Source organism: Ambystoma mexicanum, chromosome 4q (assembly GCF_040938575.1).
Source record: "Ambystoma mexicanum isolate Mex_15411 chromosome 4q, UKY_AmexF1_1, whole genome shotgun sequence".
Taxonomy (NCBI): Eukaryota; Metazoa; Chordata; class Amphibia; order Caudata; family Ambystomatidae; genus Ambystoma; species Ambystoma mexicanum.
The window spans coordinates 526,408,995-526,416,986 of record NC_090928.1 but is presented as its reverse complement, the minus strand read 5'-3'; the positions used below and the strand labels follow the sequence as shown (position 1 = coordinate 526,416,986).

At 36.8% G+C, this 7,992-nt stretch overlaps 1 non-coding gene across 1 annotated transcript; it reads left to right on the top strand.

Annotated features, from left to right (window-relative positions):
- Positions 1 to 946: 946 nt before the first annotated feature.
- Positions 947 to 1,019, top strand: TRNAK-CUU (transfer RNA lysine (anticodon CUU)). The gene has a single exon. It is a non-coding gene; the product is annotated as a tRNA-Lys (tRNA).
- The last annotated feature ends 6,973 nt before the right edge of the window (positions 1,020 to 7,992 follow it).

The following is a 7,992-nucleotide window of genomic DNA, read 5'->3' as shown; positions in this document are numbered from 1 at the left end:
TTGGGCGAAACCAACTAAAATTTTAGTGCTTTTTGACCAAAAAAATAGATATTGAAAGTCTCTTCACAATATTTGCAATATTTTCATTGTTAACATGCAATATATGAATGCATGTCTACATGATGTGTAATGGGGCAATACCATACCTTAATGTATTCACTGTAAAAGAAAAAGTATGTATCATCTTACTATAAAATAAAGGGTGAGAAAACACAAATAAGACTTTTTTCCACACATTTTTAATCGGCTATTTCCTGATATTCTTCAATGCGTTCTGATATTGACTGGTAATTGTGTTTGATACTTTCTTAGACTATTTCTGCCTCTGGCTGATGTGTATTTTCTTTCCAAACTCCACCAGAGCCTATGATTACACAGCATCCTATCTGTGGAAAACGGCAGTGCAGGGAAATGGAAGAAAACTATAGGCATCCAAAGGAGCCTGGCTAGCTCAGTCGGTAGAGCATGAGACTCTTAATCTCAGGGTCGTGGGTTCGAGCCCCACGTTGGGCGAAAACAACTAAAATTTTAGTACTTTTTGACCAAAAAAATAGATATTGAAAGTCTCTTCACAATATTTGCAATATTTTCATTGTTAACATGCAATATATGAATGAATGTCTGGATGATGTGTAATGGGGCAATACCATACCTTAATGTATTCACTGTAAAAGAAAAAGTATCTATCATCTTACTATAAAATAAAGTGGAGAAAACACAAATAAGACTTTTTTTTCACACAGGTTTAATCGGCTATTTCCTGATATTCTTCAATGCGTTCTGATATTGACTGGTAATTGTGTTTGATACTTTCTTAGACTATTTCTGCCTCTGGCTGATGTGTACTTTCTTTCCAAACTCCACCTGAGCCTATGATTACACAGCATCCTATCTGTGGAAAACGGCAGTGCAGGGATAGGGAACAAAACTATAGGCATCCAAAGGAGCCCGGCTAGCTCAGTCGGTAGAGCATGAGACTCTTAATCTCAGGGTCGTGGGTTCGAGCCCCACGTTGGGCGAAAACAACTAAAATTTTAGTGCTTTTTGACCAAAAAAAAGAGATATTGAAAGCCTCTTCACAATATTTGCAATATTTTCATTATTAACATGCAATATATGAATGCATGTCTGGATGATGTGTAATGGGGCAATACCATACCTTAATGTATTCACTGTAAAAGAAAAAGTATGTATCATCTTACTATAAAATAAAGTGGAGAAAACACAAATAAGACTTTTTTTTCACACAGGTTTAATCGTCTATTTCCTGATATTCTTCAATGCATTCTGATATTGACTGGTAATTGTGTTTGATACTTTCTTAGACTATTTCTGCCTCTGGCTGATGTGTATTTTCTTTCCAAACTCCACCAGAGCCTATGATTACACAGCATCCTATCTGTGGAAAACGGCAGTGCAGGGATAGGGAAGAAAACTATAGGCATCCACAGGAGACCGGCTAGCTCAGCGGGTAGAGCATGAGACTCTTAATCTCAGGGTCGTGGGTTCAAGCCCCACCTTGGACAAAAACTACTATATTTTTAGTGCTTTTCGACAAAAAAGAGAGACATTGAAAGTCTCTTCACAATATTTGCAGTATTTTCACTGTTAAAGTTGAATATATGAATACATGTCAGGATGATGTTTAATGTGCCAATACCATACCTTAATGTATTCACTGTAAAAGAAAAAGTATGTATCATCTTATTATAAAATAAAGTGGAGAAAACACAAATAAGACTTTTTTTTCACACAGGTTCAGTCAGCTATTTCCTGATATTCTTCAAAGCGTTCTGATATTGACTGGTAATTGTGTTTGATACTTTCTTAGACTATTTCTGCCTCTGGCTGATGTGTATTTTCTTTCCAAACTCCACCAGAGCCTATGATTACACAGCATCCTATCTGTGGAAAACGGCAGTGCAGGGAAATGGAAGAAAACTATAGGCATCCAAAGGAGCCCGGCTAGCTTAGTCGGTAGAGCATGAGACTCTTAATCTCAGGGTCGTGGGTTCGAGCCCCACGTTGGGCGAAAACAACTAAAGTTTTAGTACTTTTTGACCAAAAAAATAGATATTGAAAGTCTCTTCACAATATTTGCAATATTTTCATTGTTAACATGCAATATATGAATGAATGTCTGGATGATGTGTAATGGGGCAATACCATACCTTAATGTATTCACTGTAAAAGAAAAAGTATCTATCATCTTACTATAAAATAAAGTGGAGAAAACACAAATAAGACTTTTTTTTCACACAGGTTTAATCGGCTATTTCCTGATATTCTTCAATGCCTTCTGATATTGACTGGTAATTGTGTTTGATACTTTCTTAGACTATTTCTGCCTCTGGCTGATGTGTATTTTCTTTCCAAACTCCACCTGAGCCTATGATTACACAGCATCCTATCTGTGGAAAACGGCAGTGCAGGGATAGGGAACAAAACTATAGGCATCCAAAAAGAGCCTGGCTAGCTCAGTGGGTAGAGCATGAGACTCTTAATCTCAGGGTCGTGGGTTCGAGCCCCACGTTGGGCGGAAACAACTAAAATTTTAGTGCTTTTTGACCAATAAAATAGATATTGAAAGTCTCTTCACAATATTTGCAATATTTTCATTGATAACATGCAATATATGAATGCATGTCTGGATGATGTGTAATCGGGCAATACCATACCTTAATGTATTCACTGTAAAAGAAAAAGTATGTATCATCTTACTATAAAATAAAGTGGAGAAAACACAAATAAGACTTTTTTTTCACACAGGTTTAATCGGCTATTTCCTGATATTCTTCAATGCGTTCTGATATTGACTAGTAATTGTGTTTGATACTTTCTTAGACTATTTCTGCCTCTGGCTGATGTGTATTTTCTTTCCAAACTCCACCTGAGCCTATGATTACACAGCATCCTATCTGTGGAAAACGGCAGTGCAGGGATAGGGAAGAAAACTATAGGCATCCAAAGCAGCCCGGCTAGCTCAGTGGGTAGAGCATGAGACTCTTAATCTCAGGGTCGTGGGTTCAAGCATCAAGTTGGGCGAAAACAATTAAAATTTTAGTGCTTTTTGACAAAAAAGAGAAATTGAAAGTCTCTTCACAATATTTGCAATATTTTCATTGTTAACATGCAATATATGAATGCATGTCTACATGATGTGTAATGGGGCAATACCATACCTTAATGTATTCACTGTAAAAGAAAAAGTATGTATCATCTTACTATAAAATAAAGGGTGAGAAAACACAAATAAGACTTTTTTTCCACACATTTTTAATCGGCTATTTCCTGATATTCTTCAATGCGTTCTGATATTGACTGGTAATTGTGTTTGATACTTTCTTAGACTATTTCTGCCTCTGGCTGATGTGTATTTTCTTTCCAAACTCCACCTGAGCCTATGATTACACAGCATCCTATCTGTGGAAAACGGCAGTGCAGGGATAGGGAAGAAAACTATAGGCACCAAATGAGCCCGGCTAGCTCAGTGGGTAGAGCATGAGACTCTTACTCTCAGGGTCGTGGGTTGGACCCCCACATTGGGTGAAAAAAGCTATAATATTAGTACTTTTTGTCAAAAAAGAGAGAAATTGAAAGCCTCTTCACAATATTTGCAATATTTTCATTATTAACATGCAATATATGAATGCATGTCTGGATGATGTGTAATGGGGCAATACCATACCTTAATGTATTCACTGTAAAAGAAAAAGTATGTATCATCTTACTATAAAATAAAGTGGAGAAAACACAAATAAGACTTTTTTTTCACACAGGTTTAATCGTCTATTTCCTGATATTCTTCAATGCATTCTGATATTGACTGGTAATTGTGTTTGATACTTTCTTAGACTATTTCTGCCTCTGGCTGATGTGTATTTTCTTTCCAAACTCCACCAGAGCCTATGATTACACAGCATCCTATCTGTGGAAAACGGCAGTGCAGGGATAGGGAAGAAAACTATAGGCATCCACAGGAGACCGGCTAGCTCAGCGGGTAGAGCATGAGACTCTTAATCTCAGGGTCGTGGGTTCAAGCCCCACCTTGGACAAAAACTACTATATTTTTAGTGCTTTTCGACAAAAAAGAGAGACATTGAAAGTCTCTTCACAATATTTGCAGTATTTTCACTGTTAAAGTTGAATATATGAATACATGTCAGGATGATGTTTAATGTGCCAATACCATACCTTAATGTATTCACTGTAAAAGAAAAAGTATGTATCATCTTATTATAAAATAAAGTGGAGAAAACACAAATAAGACTTTTTTTTCACACAGGTTCAGTCAGCTATTTCCTGATATTCTTCAAAGCGTTCTGATATTGACTGGTAATTGTGTTTGATACTTTCTTAGACTATTTCTGCCTCTGGCTGATGTGTATTTTCTTTCCAAACTCCACCAGAGCCTATGATTACACAGCATCCTATCTGTGGAAAACGGCAGTGCAGGGAAATGGAAGAAAACTATAGGCATCCAAAGGAGCCCGGCTAGCTTAGTCGGTAGAGCATGAGACTCTTAATCTCAGGGTCGTGGGTTCGAGCCCCACGTTGGGCGAAAACAACTAAAGTTTTAGTACTTTTTGACCAAAAAAATAGATATTGAAAGTCTCTTCACAATATTTGCAATATTTTCATTGTTAACATGCAATATATGAATGAATGTCTGGATGATGTGTAATGGGGCAATACCATACCTTAATGTATTCACTGTAAAAGAAAAAGTATCTATCATCTTACTATAAAATAAAGTGGAGAAAACACAAATAAGACTTTTTTTTCACACAGGTTTAATCGGCTATTTCCTGATATTCTTCAATGCCTTCTGATATTGACTGGTAATTGTGTTTGATACTTTCTTAGACTATTTCTGCCTCTGGCTGATGTGTATTTTCTTTCCAAACTCCACCTGAGCCTATGATTACACAGCATCCTATCTGTGGAAAACGGCAGTGCAGGGATAGGGAACAAAACTATAGGCATCCAAAAAGAGCCTGGCTAGCTCAGTGGGTAGAGCATGAGACTCTTAATCTCAGGGTCGTGGGTTCGAGCCCCACGTTGGGCGGAAACAACTAAAATTTTAGTGCTTTTTGACCAATAAAATAGATATTGAAAGTCTCTTCACAATATTTGCAATATTTTCATTGATAACATGCAATATATGAATGCATGTCTGGATGATGTGTAATCGGGCAATACCATACCTTAATGTATTCACTGTAAAAGAAAAAGTATGTATCATCTTACTATAAAATAAAGTGGAGAAAACACAAATAAGACTTTTTTTTCACACAGGTTTAATCGGCTATTTCCTGATATTCTTCAATGCGTTCTGATATTGACTAGTAATTGTGTTTGATACTTTCTTAGACTATTTCTGCCTCTGGCTGATGTGTATTTTCTTTCCAAACTCCACCTGAGCCTATGATTACACAGCATCCTATCTGTGGAAAACGGCAGTGCAGGGATAGGGAAGAAAACTATAGGCATCCAAAGCAGCCCGGCTAGCTCAGTGGGTAGAGCATGAGACTCTTAATCTCAGGGTCGTGGGTTCAAGCATCAAGTTGGGCGAAAACAATTAAAATTTTAGTGCTTTTTGACAAAAAAGAGAAATTGAAAGTCTCTTCACAATATTTGCAATATTTTCATTGTTAACATGCAATATATGAATGCATGTCTACATGATGTGTAATGGGGCAATACCATACCTTAATGTATTCACTGTAAAAGAAAAAGTATGTATCATCTTACTATAAAATAAAGGGTGAGAAAACACAAATAAGACTTTTTTTCCACACATTTTTAATCGGCTATTTCCTGATATTCTTCAATGCGTTCTGATATTGACTGGTAATTGTGTTTGATACTTTCTTAGACTATTTCTGCCTCTGGCTGATGTGTATTTTCTTTCCAAACTCCACCTGAGCCTATGATTACACAGCATCCTATCTGTGGAAAACGGCAGTGCAGGGATAGGGAAGAAAACTATAGGCACCAAATGAGCCCGGCTAGCTCAGTGGGTAGAGCATGAGACTCTTACTCTCAGGGTCGTGGGTTGGACCCCCACATTGGGTGAAAAAAGCTATAATATTAGTACTTTTTGTCAAAAAAGAGAGAAATTGAAAGCCTCTTCACAATATTTGCAATATTTTCATTATTAACATGCAATATATGAATGCATGTCTGGATGATGTGTAATGGGGCAATACCATACCTTAATGTATTCACTGTAAAAGAAAAAGTATGTATCATCTTACTATAAAATAAAGTGGAGAAAACACAAATAAGACTTTTTTTTCACACAGGTTTAATCGTCTATTTCCTGATATTCTTCAATGCATTCTGATATTGACTGGTAATTGTGTTTGATACTTTCTTAGACTATTTCTGCCTCTGGCTGATGTGTATTTTCTTTCCAAACTCCACCAGAGCCTATGATTACACAGCATCCTATCTGTGGAAAACGGCAGTGCAGGGATAGGGAAGAAAACTATAGGCATCCACAGGAGACCGGCTAGCTCAGCGGGTAGAGCATGAGACTCTTAATCTCAGGGTCGTGGGTTCAAGCCCCACCTTGGACAAAAACTACTATATTTTTAGTGCTTTTCGACAAAAAAGAGAGACATTGAAAGTCTCTTCACAATATTTGCAGTATTTTCACTGTTAAAGTTGAATATATGAATACATGTCAGGATGATGTTTAATGTGCCAATACCATACCTTAATGTATTCACTGTAAAAGAAAAAGTATGTATCATCTTATTATAAAATAAAGTGGAGAAAACACAAATAAGACTTTTTTTTCACACAGGTTCAGTCAGCTATTTCCTGATATTCTTCAAAGCGTTCTGATATTGACTGGTAATTGTGTTTGATACTTTCTTAGACTATTTCTGCCTCTGGCTGATGTGTATTTTCTTTCCAAACTCCACCAGAGCCTATGATTACACAGCATCCTATCTGTGGAAAACGGCAGTGCAGGGAAATGGAAGAAAACTATAGGCATCCAAAGGAGCCCGGCTAGCTTAGTCGGTAGAGCATGAGACTCTTAATCTCAGGGTCGTGGGTTCGAGCCCCACGTTGGGCGAAAACAACTAAAGTTTTAGTACTTTTTGACCAAAAAAATAGATATTGAAAGTCTCTTCACAATATTTGCAATATTTTCATTGTTAACATGCAATATATGAATGAATGTCTGGATGATGTGTAATGGGGCAATACCATACCTTAATGTATTCACTGTAAAAGAAAAAGTATCTATCATCTTACTATAAAATAAAGTGGAGAAAACACAAATAAGACTTTTTTTTCACACAGGTTTAATCGGCTATTTCCTGATATTCTTCAATGCCTTCTGATATTGACTGGTAATTGTGTTTGATACTTTCTTAGACTATTTCTGCCTCTGGCTGATGTGTATTTTCTTTCCAAACTCCACCTGAGCCTATGATTACACAGCATCCTATCTGTGGAAAACGGCAGTGCAGGGATAGGGAACAAAACTATAGGCATCCAAAAAGAGCCTGGCTAGCTCAGTGGGTAGAGCATGAGACTCTTAATCTCAGGGTCGTGGGTTCGAGCCCCACGTTGGGCGGAAACAACTAAAATTTTAGTGCTTTTTGACCAATAAAATAGATATTGAAAGTCTCTTCACAATATTTGCAATATTTTCATTGATAACATGCAATATATGAATGCATGTCTGGATGATGTGTAATCGGGCAATACCATACCTTAATGTATTCACTGTAAAAGAAAAAGTATGTATCATCTTACTATAAAATAAAGTGGAGAAAACACAAATAAGACTTTTTTTTCACACAGGTTTAATCGGCTATTTCCTGATATTCTTCAATGCGTTCTGATATTGACTAGTAATTGTGTTTGATACTTTCTTAGACTATTTCTGCCTCTGGCTGATGTGTATTTTCTTTCCAAACTCCACCTGAGCCTATGATTACACAGCATCCTATCTGTGGAAAACGGCAG